Raw genomic sequence first — 13451 nt, 5'->3', positions numbered from 1 at the left:
TATATATGTTATTATTTTTGGGTAAAGAGTGTCAGCATACATGCCATATTGTACACCTTGTATTAACAGGAATAAGCGGTAGGAAATGGATGGATGGATGGATATTAACAAACCTAAAACACAAAAGAGCATAGAATGTCCCCCAATGTGTCTCAGGGTTAACCTACCATTCATGTTTTAAGACTGTGGAAACATGGAGTAAAGAAAGACACACTACTGTAGACGTAAAAAAAAAAAAAAAAAGACATGTCTCTTCAAGTGTCCAGTTGCCTCATTCACATGCAAACTCTCTCAAACATATGAAGGAGCTTTGACTAACCTCACTTTATTTCCCATCACTGTTGTGATGAACTCTTCTATGTTGTGGTTGTCTGCAGTCTCACAGGATATTTTAAGGAAACATGCATTTAAAATATAGCTCTTCGGCCAGTTGGTTATTCCAATGCATGTTTACTTACTCCATGGCATTGACTCCCCAACAGGAGGCTAAAATGTGGTAGCGCTGCTAATGCCACACTAGGTGGCAGTAATAATGCAAATGTTATTATCCACCCCTCCCACTGCATGGACAGACACAAGAAAGCAGCCAAGCCGGGACATGGTGTTATTTTGTTTATTATAAAGCAGACTCGTGGTGATTTTTAATGTATTTATAAAGATGTGTAAATGCTTATATATTTAATTTTAAGAAGCTTAGAGAAAGACACTTGTGGATAAGAATGTTGTAATATATTTATTTATGTGGGAAGTATGCATATTGTCGTTGGGCATTTTGGGAAGAGAATTTGTGCAAGAGAGGCTGCAAAAATTCTGCAACGATTGATTCGATTACAAAATGGTTTGGATTTATATTCTGTTGCTTCGATTAATGGTCAAATCACCCCATACCTCATAAAAATTGCCAACATCCCGGATGCTTAGAGTGCCCAGAACTTTAAATACGTGAATATTTCTGCGCAGGCACTGCCGCAGAGCATACATGAAAGCAGTGGCTTTGATCTGTGTGGTGGTGAACAGGGGAAGTTTTTTTCTCTTCCAAAATGTATTATTGCACACATGTTAAAAGTGCAATTACAATGTTGATGATGTGCATTACAAAACAAGAATGAAGGTAACGGCAAGCAGAACATTTGTTTGTCTCAACTAGATTTCCTTAAATACCTAGTGAGGCTATAAAGTGCGTTTTAGCCGATTGCTCAATCAATCACACTAATTGATAAACTATTTGATTACTTAAATAATGAATAGCTGCAGCCCTACTGCATTTATTTGCTTCAATTAGGTAGACCCCCCCACTCCAGGATTTTGCAATGTTGCTATCATGCTATTTCATGCAAATGAATCCCCGCAAATTATGCATTCTTTCAATTTTGTCCAATCCCCGCAATTGTGCAACATTGTTGCCAATTATTGTCATTTCCACCAATTGAATTTGTCCCTGAGCAGTGTTTAAAGGCGCACAACTAAAATAGCTGGCATCCGCAACCATTCCAGTCTGCTCAGCAACACCCAGGAAACATCGGCATAACACATACTGTAGCAGAGTGTCAGGCCTTCAAAATAAAAGTATGTTACATGGTCGCAACATGTGTAATATGCCAGCACCTGGGACATGTAACAGAGTATGTGTAATCCTGTAATGCAGTGGTTCTCATACTTTTTTCACCAAGTACCACCTCGGACAAAACATGGCTCTTCAAATACCACCGTAATGACCAACATTAAAATACAGTAGCATAGTAGGCCTAAGTATTCATTAAAAACAAGGCAAAGGTTTTATTAACAAGTATATTTTATATGCTTGGCCACTATAACATTACACAGTTGGAACAAAGGAAAATAAAACATTGTACTTTAATCAAGTGATTATTTGGCGTACCACGAGATGGAGTCTGCATGCCACTAGTGGTACACATATTACAGTTTGAGAATCACCGCTTTAAAGGACACAGAAATGATAATCATCCGTTTTGACTAAAGCCGATAATAAAATGCCTGCATTATCAACTGACTTCACTGTACTGGTAATGCACAATGGTTAAAATCATTACAATATATACAATAATCGATTACTTAATGTCTAGCTGGTGTAATGGTATTGAAAAAAATAAACATAACAAATCGCAACTTTTCTGAAAAAGCATTTACAAAATCAGACATTTTAGGCTACAACAATACTAAAAAAGCACCCGAAATCCTGGAGCAACTGATTAGGGATAAATATTTGGAAAATCAGCAAGCAAATTAATTGTTGTGCAATGTTCTGAACTCCTGTTCCCATGCCATTGTTGGAGCTCTGCTTCCCAAAGTTGTATTTGTTGACTTTACCAAAATGATTCCCGAGCGCAGCCACCGCTGCTGCTCACTGCTTCCCTCACCTCCCAATGGGTGGAACAAAGGGATGGGTCAAATGCAGGGGGTAATTCCACCACACCTAGTGTGTGTGTGTGTGTGTGTGTGTGTGTGTGTGTGTGTGTGTGTGTGTGTGTGTGTGTGTGTGTGTGTGTGTGAGACTATCAGTGGTACTTTAACTTAACTTGAACTTTAACCATTCCTGGTGTCCTTTTTTTTTTCCATATTTTTTTTGTGATTAAGTGATGCACCATACTTGATGTCTTGTTTTGGATACCACTTGATGTCGTTCACATGAACGAGCTCTGCTCAAAATATAAGGAAAGCAACACGCAAAAATGAATGGCAGCATTACTATTAATACATGTTCGTTCTGTTTTACCTTCTCTCAACCTGACTGTAGTGAACAGATTCATATGGCCTCATTCCTGGGTAGATATTGCGTGAGAGGTAAAGGAGGGTTAGTCATTGAGCAATGCATTCTGCTGAAAATGTCCTTTGACATAGAAACTGAAACTGTGATCAAAGTTGGAGTTGTCACAAAAAACCTTTTAAGATATCAAACACTACTGCCGTGTGGATAATGTACCCTGCCAGTTTGTCACGTTTCATGTGTCAGGTAAACGGCGAAAAATGCGGCCATATCAATCCCCTTCCTATTGCAAATCCTACTGTACAATATAACCCAAACATTAAATTTAAAGTGTTCTTTTATTGCCTCTATTGAACGCACATCATGTAGATGGAAGTTGGAGGGTCAGTAAAAAGGTCCCCACAAGGACAACTCCAAATTATCATCAGGCTTTTCTTGTTTTGTTGACTTCACCTCAGCACCTTCCTACCTTATTGGACCCCAGTGGGATCAACCTGCCCAAGTCTTATAGAGAGTCTTTACATAAATAGATGGACAAAGCTGTGTAAATACACTAGCTAAATGTACCATGTTGTGCAATGTCAACGGTGACTGTAGCTACATTTTAGTTTGTGCCTCATATATGTGGTGAATGTTTTTTCATTTCAAATGTTGAATTTTGCACTATGGTGGATGGAGCAATAAACTGAAAGAAAAAAATATGAAGAAATAAAGCTGTTCGAAATGTGATACATAAACACACATTCTGAATCTGGTGTTGCTTGGCTGAATGCATCATGGCTTGGTCGCGTCCTCAACATGCTCCTGTTTCACGGTGATCTGAGCAGACAGCTGAACACTCTCTCTTTACCCTGCCTGACCTCGCTCGCGCGGCCTTCACACCTGTGGCTCACCCCCGCAAAGCCCACTTCAAAACCTGGAGCGTGCAAATCAGACAGGCGCACAGTGCAATGTTCAGCTACACGTTGGTATGTACCATGGTGTTATTTTCAGGGCCGGGTGTATAAACACGCATGCATATAGATAAGTCTGTGTGAGAGGATTTGAATTAAGAATAGAACAAACAAATTGTGTGTGGATGAGAGTTTTGAAATGAGGATTGGAGTAAAATAATTGCATTTGGAAAGAGGCGGAAATACATACAGTGCATGCAACTATGAACACGTGACTGCTTTAGGTAGGACTTGCAGTGTGTATACAGCTCAAATAATTGTTATAAGCAAACACACTGTGTAATAACCCTGCGGTCGAGTATCAGCTACTGTGTAGTATCTACAGTATGTGTATGTACACTAAGGTTATTATATATTATTCAATAGTATTTAAGATTATGAGAATATAATGTGCCTTCCGCCCGAAAGCAGCTAAGATAGGCTCCAGTACCCCCCGCGACCCCGAACAGGACAAGCGGTAGAAAATGGATGGATGGATAATGTGTAAGTCAATCCTGTATAAAAAAATCATGAGCAGGACTGCCAAAGTTAATGTGTTAACTTGTGTGATCAATCACAATGTAACGGCTGGTTGCATCGGCAAGAACACAGCAAAGGTAAGAAATAAAGTATTTATTTAACTCAAAACAGGCTAGAACAAAAACACTGGTGCTAATAGAAAAAGGTAAACAAATGGCGCTAGCATGGAGGCTAGGAATAACAAACGAAACACAAAATACTTCGCACGAAGGCACAAAAGAGGTAAAGCAACACAATAGCATGAGAGCTAAGAAAAACCGAAGGCGTAGCGTGTAAGCTAGCGAGAACATATAAATAGAGCAGTCATCACTGCTGCACGTAGGCAAATTAGGAACCCAGGCAGAACTAACAAAAGGGGCGAGATTAAATAAGGAAGGTTATTAGTAAAACAGGTGTGCAGGGACCGTGAGTAGCAGGTGAAAACAATATGAAACCATGGTGACAGACTAAACAGGAACTAAGGAGGTCGAACTACAAAATGTAATACAGAAAAAGAACAATAAACAAGAATATGTAAAGATCCGAGCAGCAGATTGCAACACACAAAACATTATTGCATTAATCATGTATGAATACAGATTAATCATGATTTTTTTTTTGAGTGCACATGCGCCTTTACCTTAACCGTGGATTTACCTAAAAGGCGGCGTGGGTTGTTATATGGTCAGTGATCATAACAATACATGCGTCGGTGCAAACATGAGTTAGGAGACTACCGAGTAGTGTGCTCACTACTAAATTTCACTTCAAAATAAACCCCGACTGGACTTCAGCTAAAACAGTTACCAAGTTTTAAATAAATAAATGACGTACATTCATGTTGAAAAAAAAAAATTAAATAGTCCTTTGCAACATTTTGACAATATAACTGCAATTAAATAATAATAATAATAATAATAATAGATTATGGATTCACGGTGGCAGAGGGGTTAGTACGTCTGCCTCACTATACGAGGGTCCTGCAGTCCTGGATTCAATCCCAGGCTCGGGATCTTTCTGTGTGGAGTTTGCATGTTCTCCCCGCGAATGCGTGGGTTCCCTCCGGGTACTCCGGCTTTCTCCCACTTTCAAAAACATGCACCTGGGGACAGGTTGATTGGCAACACTAAATTGGCCCTAGTGTGTGAATGTTGTCTGTCTATCTGTGTTGGCCCTGCGATGAGGAAGCGACTTGTCCCGGGTGTACCCCGCCTTCTGCCCGAATCCAGCTGAGATATGTTACAGCGATCCCAAAAGGGACAAGCGGTAGGAAATGGATGGATGTTGGGTTTTTAAATTATGCACCCAGGTGATTTATTACGATTCATCAAAATGCAAAGTTGTGAATAATCTGATGTAAAAATGTGTTTGTTTGACAACACTAATTAAAAATCTGCAAGTGCCATATATTCAGCCTTGGGCTGAATGAGCAGGTATCAGACACCTCTGTCTCCTTAGACGCATCCTCGCTCATCCATGCGGACTGGATACACGCCGAATGTTGGTGGGTGGCCGAGGGTGGAGTCGGCTTCTTTTGGTTGCTTTGTTGGGTCTGCTCCTGTCTCTGTAATATTTGTCTGCTCTTGAATGGGATTGTGCTGAAAATCTTAATTTCCCTTCGAGGATTATTAAAGTATTTCTGATTCTGATTATGTAAATATAACACTAACATAAGTCAATACTATTTTGTGATATAACATTGGTATAAAGTATAATAAGAAAAATCGTTTTCATTTCTAAATCTATGTTGTCGCTCTAGAAAAATCCAAACTAACATATACTGTACTTCTATCAGGAGGTTGTGTGTTCTTTAAAGCTGTCGAATGTATTTTTATTCGATTAATTACACTTTTAAATTCAGCTTAATCAGGATACATCAAAGTTTATTAATTGGTTGTATACTTTAAATTGGTCTAAAAAAGGACCCTGATATTATTATAAAAAGGCAATTTTACTGGAGCCTTTCCCAGCTGCATTCGGTCGGGAGGCGGGCTACACCCTGGACAAGTCGCCGGCTCATTGCAGGACCAACACAGACTGATTTTTTTTTATTATTGTTATAGTTTTTTAAATGTACATTTGTAAAATAAAATTTCAAAAAATCACATTGTATTGTGGTGTATTGTGTGTAAAATTTAGAGGACAAAAAATTATGTATTCCATTTTGGAATAAGGTTGGAACATAACAAAATCATTAAAAAAGCGACGCGCTGTGAATCCTTTCCAGGTACACTGTAGGCATTGACATGATCAGCAACAATATAAATACTCACGCCGCCTTTTAGGTAACCATCTGCAGTCACGTAAGTTTTTAAAAAACATTTTTTCTCTTTCAATCCCCTCCTGCTCCGGCACGGCTGCACCAAATAATAATATAAGTCCATTTAATAAGGTCAAATACAAATAAGGCAACAAGAGACGTATCCCACATTTCTCTTTTGCAAAGTACATTTGTACAGCCAATTAGGGCAACTACATCAACAATATGATTCACCTGAGAAGCTGGACAGGATAAAATTAAAAAAATAAAAGTAAATTAATTGCGTAATAATCTGCCTATATACATAAGTAATGGAATATTTTTTGGGAGTTATTTGCAAGATTCAACTTATTTTTGACAGCCCTAGTTTTTTCCTCCCAAAAATGTGTATTTATGTATTTTTTCAAGTATTTAGGCAGTAGTATTTATACAAAAACATATCATTTTGGGTGGAAAACGAGATAAATTCCCATTTAGACTACAAATAAATACTTCAAAATTATACCTAAATAATAAATATTTTTTTGTAAATCATCGCATATTTTGCAATGACAATGACAATGTCATGATTGTTTATGAATGGATTTTGTAAGATGATTGGCTGGGAGAAATCACATGAATCTCCTGGGTGTACAAGGTCCATTTGAAAGGCCCAATTACATGTAAGTTAACGAATACATAGCATTTATTGCACAAAATGTGATCATTCCACGGAGCTCATATGCCACATCCTGGCACACACGTTGAAACTGACAGTGAGTGATCTTGCCTTCAAAGCAGAGCTGAGGTCTCATTAAGATCCTTTACGTTGGGTCGGTGTGAGAACTTTGGCACGTCGGAGCCTCCACTGGACACCTGATGTTTGGCCTCTCATAGCCAGACTGCCTTTTACTGGGCCGAGGTGTGACTTTAGCACCGCCGCTCTCACCCGCTGAGTCCGGAAAAACACAAGGGAGCGACTTCTCAGGGAGGACCAAAGTTCACCACACATGAAGACAAAAACATCAGGATAATGTAATCAATTTCTCGATGGATTTTCATCATTTTGGTCTTTGATAATTATCAGAACACAAACTAGTTTAGTTTCCCGATTTTTTTTTTTTAGCAGAAAATTTAAAAGTCATAATTCTTTCAAGCTGTCACTAGAAAACTCATTCATATCAATTCTGTTGAGCAATATGAAATAAAACATGTTGATTGATTCATTGAAACTTTTATTAGTAGATTGCACAGTTCGGTACATATTCCGTACAATTGACCACTAAATGTGGGGCAGTATAGCTTGTATGGTAGTGCGGCCGTGCCAGCAACTTGAGGGTTCCAGGTTCAATCCCTGCCTCCTCCATCCCAGTCACTATCGTTGAGTCCTTGGGCAAGACACTTACCCCACCTGCTTCCAGTGCCACCCACACTGGTTTAAATGTAACTTAAATATTGGGTTTCACTATGTAAAAAGCGCTTTGAGTCACTAGAGAAAATTGCTATATAATTATAATTCACAAAACCCAAATAAGTTTTTTAACTTGTTTATGGCGGTGTCCACGTTAATCAATTCATGGTAAATATAAATAAAATATTGCCCATTTGCCATTTAGTGCATTTATAATTAAGACAAATAAGGTGACACAGAGTGACAATTATTATTTGATATTGTGAGCCTTTTTGCAGAGAAATGCAGCCAAATATTATTAGAGAATAGAATACAAAGTACTTTATTGATCCTTGGGGGAAATTCAGCACCACAGTTTGCTCACAATAGACAATAATAATAACAAATAATATAATTTATATCATATATTATATACATAATATATTATATATATATATCATTTGGTGCTAACCTTCAGCAATTTACCATTTTGCATACCTCCTTAAGATATAGCACTTTAGCATCTATTGAAGCAAGAGATGTTCCCATGTTATCACAATGTATCCACACATATAGCTACCACGCTAGTTGTCAGCATTGACATTTTTTTTCGGATTCTCCAAAAATTAGAATAGGTGGCACTTCGGACTTTGTGTATTTAATACCTATTTTATGCATTTCGTATATCGCATTGAGAATTAGCACTTTAGCAACCATCTATGAGACAAGACATGTTATCACAATGTATCCACGCAGTGTTGACATTGTTAGCATTGACACTTTTTAGGGATTAAAATAGACAGTTTTACGTACATAATATTAGCATGCTTGCATTGACATTTTTTGGGGATTTTACAAAAAAATAACACAGGTGGCCCTTAGGACTTGACGTACATGGTACATATTGTTCTAGGTGCTAGCTTTAGCATTTTCACATTTTGCATATCACTATAAAAATCAGGCTTTAAAGGCCTACTGAAACCCACTATTACCGACCACGCAGTCTGATAGTTTATATATCAATGATGAAATATTAACATTGCAACACATGCCAATACGGCCTTTTTAGTTTACTAAATTGCAATTTAAAATTTCCAGGGAGTTTCTTGTTGAAAACATCACGGAATGATGACGTGTACGCGTGACGTCACGGACTGTTAGGAAATATTAACACTGCGCACACACACAGCTAAAAGTCGTCTGCTTTAACCGAATAATTACACAGTATTTTGGACATCTGTGTTGCTGAATCTTTTGCAATTTTTTCAATTAATAATGGAGAAGTCAAAGTAGAAAGATGGAGTTGGGAAGCTTTAGCCTTTAGCCACACAAACACACGGTGATTCATTGTTTAAAATTCCCGGAGGTGAAGCTTTACTATGGATCAGAGCGGTCAAGCTTACATGGATCCCAACCAAATGTCAACCAGCAGTTTTCGGTGAGAAAATTGTGGTAAAAAGTCGCCACTTACCGGAGATCAGCTGAGCTTGTGCCGTCCATAATGCTGCTGTCGACTTCCATCAGACACTAGCCTCAAGACACCCGTGGATACACCCTTCCGACTATCAGTTACTATTAAACTCACTAAAACACTAGCAACACAATAGAAAGATAACGGATTTCCCAGAATTGTCCTAGTAAGTGTGTCCCAATGCAATCGCGTATTTTTTGTTTTTAACTTGATTTTTTTTTTTTTTGTCCGTCGCTATCAATATCATCATACACAAAACTTTCGTCCTCGCTCAAATTAATGGGGAAATTGTCATTTTCTCTGTCCCTAATAGCTCTTTTTGTTGGAGGCTCCCATTAAAAACAATGTGAGGATGTGAGGAGCCCTCAACGGGTGACGTCATCGTCTGCGACTTCCAGTAAAGACAGGTCTTTTCTGTTGACGACCAAAAGTTGCAAACCTTATTGTCAATGTTCTCTACTAAATCCTTTCAGCAAAAATATGGCAATATCGCGAAATGATCAAGTATGACACAGAATGGACCTGCTATCCCCGTTTGAATAAGAAAATCTCATTTCAGTAGGCCTTTAAGCAACCATTTATGAAGGCGGGAGATGTTCACATGATATCACAATGTATCGACACATATAGCTACCATGAATTGATTAACATGGACCCCGACTTAAACAAGTTGAAAAACGTATTCGGGTGTTACCATTTAGTGGTCAATTGTACGGAAAATGTACTGTACTGTGAAATCTACTCAGAAAAGTCTCAATCAATCAATTAATCATGCTAGTTGTCAGCATGTCAAGTGTTAGCATTGACATTTTTTTCAGATTCTCCAAAAATTACAAGAGGTGGCACTTCGGACTTGACGTATTTAGTACCTTTTTTGCTACGGCTAGCATGATCATTTCCGTATTTTGCATATCCCATTGAGAGTTAGCACTTAAGTAACCATCGATGAGACAATACATGTTCCCATGTTATCACAATGTAGCCTCACAGTGTTGACACTTTTTAGGGATTAAAATGGACAACTTTAAATACATAGTACTGAGGCTAAATTGTGTTGGTATTTTACACAAATTAAATAAGACTTGAGGCACATAGTACCTATTGTACTAGGTGCTAGCTTTAGCATTTTCACATTTTGCATATGACTGTAAGAGTTAGTACTTAAGCAACCATCTACTGAAGCAAGCAAGAGATGTTCCCATGATATCACAACATATTTACACAGGATGTTACAGTTACAATGCTATTCGTTAGCATTGGGAACATTTACGCTTAAAAAAAGGCACGGCACAAAAACCACCAAATCAGTGACAAAGAAGTTGCTGGGGTATTCAAAATTTCCACAGGGCTTTAACATATGTTTAATCTACCCTAAGATTTTTCGTTAAAATCAAGCCAATAATGTGTAACCTATTTTTATGGTTTGCCTCTTTGTTATGTTTAGTTCCTGTTATACAGTATATGCTTTGAGCTCTTATTTTGAAGGGAGATAGAACGGAAATGATGTCATCTTAGAGTGAAGCGGAAGTTTTGAAAGGAACGAAAATAAAGTGGTCCTCGTGTGAAACTGGAGCCTCCGTGTTTGTTATTTTGTAGTGTGATACAGTTTAGGCGACTTATATAAACCCTCGGTTACATTGGTGGCAGCGGTGGGATGTAAGTCCCGCGAAAGAAAGACATCTAATTACTGTAAAGGTCGGAGAGTCAGCTAGCTTCATCTCAATTAGCCGCAGCTAGCAACGGTGAAGCTTCGTCTGGTCAGAAAATACACAGACTTCTTTCATCTGGCTGCGATCTTCTGATGCATGTGGAATATGTGGAATAAAAGCAAGGACCCACTGGACTATAGCTACAAAGAGCAACGTGGAGAAAGATCTTTCGCCAGCAATGTAAAGATTGAACTCCCACAACCATTTTCTGGTGAGGAAAAACAAAGTTTCCCCTGCTGGGCCAGACAATATGAAGTAGCAGTGAAGGCGCTAGTTGGAGGTACGGGCAGTAACTTTGACTATGAACTGGTGAGGATTTTACCCACGCGGCTGACAAAGGCTGCTTTTCTTCTATGGAACAGCTTGCCAACTGCCGTTCAGGGTGATTACGATCAGGTGAAAGAAAAATTGCAAGAGGCTTTCGGACAAAAACGTTTTCTAGACTGTTTCAGAGCAAACATCTCTGCCCGCCTACGTGCTCCCGGAGAGAGTCTGGAAGTATATGCAGCAGACATAAGAAAACTCGTTCAAGAGGCATTCCCAGGCTACGGGGATATAGCTCAGAAAGAGGAGACATTTCGCAGATTTCTGGCTGGACTCGACCCGGCTCTGAGAGCTAAATGTCATGAGCAGGGAGCGACTGAGTTGGAGGAGGCCCTGACCATCGCTGGCCGGTGTGAGATGGCACGGGAGGCGTTAAGGGTGGACTATGTCAGCACACAGGTGCACCAGCCTTCCACAGGAAGCGGTACAGCGGCCATGGTGCACTCCATATCCGATGATGGTGGTGGTTTGTATAGGACTATAGACAGACTTACTGCAGATGTGCGGGAAATGAGGATGGAAATGAAACGAATGGCAGAGGAAAACACCCGACTGCGATTCAGCTACTGGAAAGATGAACAGCGAGCACCTCATCCAGTACGTGGAAGTCAGTGTCAGTGTACTTGTGGGGAGCAAGGCTGTCCGTCCCGCACATGGGGTCAACAGAGAGGGCGCTCACCTGACCGTGGATATGAGCAAAGAGGGCGTTCACCTGACTGCGGCTGGCGCGAGCGGCGCGCAGAAGGAGGGCCGAGAGAGAAACAGGACTATTGGGGCCCCTACAACAACCGAGCTAATTCCCCAAGTTGGCGGGGTCCAAAACCTGCTAGGAGCCCCTCTAATGAGGAAACACAGAGACGGCGAGGTGTGCATTTTCTCTCCCCCAGTAGGGAAGATGCCACAAACCAGTCGGGAAAAGAGATGTAGCTGATGTTGCAGCCCAAACATCAGCTACAGAACCTATGGGCTCTATGGAGGGAGAGATATTTATCCCCTCCATGAGTAATGCAATGACACCGGACAAGACAGAACAGCAAACCTCATATGTGAGGGGAAGCATTGAAGGGACTGAAATTAACATATTGATCGATTCAGGAGCAACAGAGTCGTTTATCAGTGACAACTTTCGCATGTCTGTTCCAGCCCTGCACAAGCGACCCTTAACGGCGGATTTTATTGCTGCACGGGCGGTGAATGGACAGTTGCTCGACACCCTGGGCACTATAACAGTTACCCTGCGTCTGGAGAAGACTTACCGGCAGCAGGTTTTCCATGTTATTAGGGGGTCCACACAAACAGCCCTACTGGGCTTGGACTTTCTTGTCTCAAATCACGCCCTCCTGGATTATGCCCGTGGCCAACTGCACCTATGGGACACTGTACTTCCACTCCTGAGTGGCAAAGACCTGATTCCGGAGTGTTGCAATGTTTCCATCGCCACTGTAGTGACACTGCCCCCCCTCAGCGAGATGCTGGTGCCTGTGAGTATGTCCCCACCTGGGCCCGTTGATCAGCTTCCTGACTTTGTGGGTTATTTATCACCCAACCTTAAAGGCAAAAGTGAGTGTGTCATAGCTCACACGTTGACATCTGTAAAGGACGGAGTTACCACTGCCCGTGTGTTGAACCCTACAAATCAGGACATTATACTGAGAAAAGGCGTGCACCTGGGGGAGTTTTTCTCCATGGATGAGGCAGAAATTGTGACACTTCCTCAGGGTCCAACCGAGACCGTCTCGGCCATTTCATCCAGTGAGGTGCCTGTTGTGTCACTGGAGGAGTCTTCTGCCAGTCAGCAACAGAAAGCACAACTGGCTGCACTGCTAGCCGAGCATCAGGGGATATTCAACCCGTCAAACGAGGGGACTGGCCGATGCACACTTATCCAACATCACATCAAGACCGGTGATCATCCTCCTTTGCGGCAGCGCGCCTACCGGACCTCACCCGAAAAGAGAGAGGAAATAGACAGGCAGGTGACTGCCCTGTTGGCGGACGGAGTGATTGAGGAAAGCTGCAGCACATGGGCCTCGCCCGTGGTCCTTGTAAAGAAGAAGAATGGTGAGTGGAGATTCTGCATTGATTATCGTCGTCTGAACTGTATAACCGTGAAAGATTCTCATCCGCTCCCCAGGGTGGATG

The sequence above is a fragment of the Nerophis ophidion genome, linkage group LG06 (genome assembly GCF_033978795.1).
Source record: "Nerophis ophidion isolate RoL-2023_Sa linkage group LG06, RoL_Noph_v1.0, whole genome shotgun sequence".
Taxonomy (NCBI): Eukaryota; Metazoa; Chordata; class Actinopteri; order Syngnathiformes; family Syngnathidae; genus Nerophis; species Nerophis ophidion.
Note: the sequence above shows the minus strand (reverse complement) of the source record.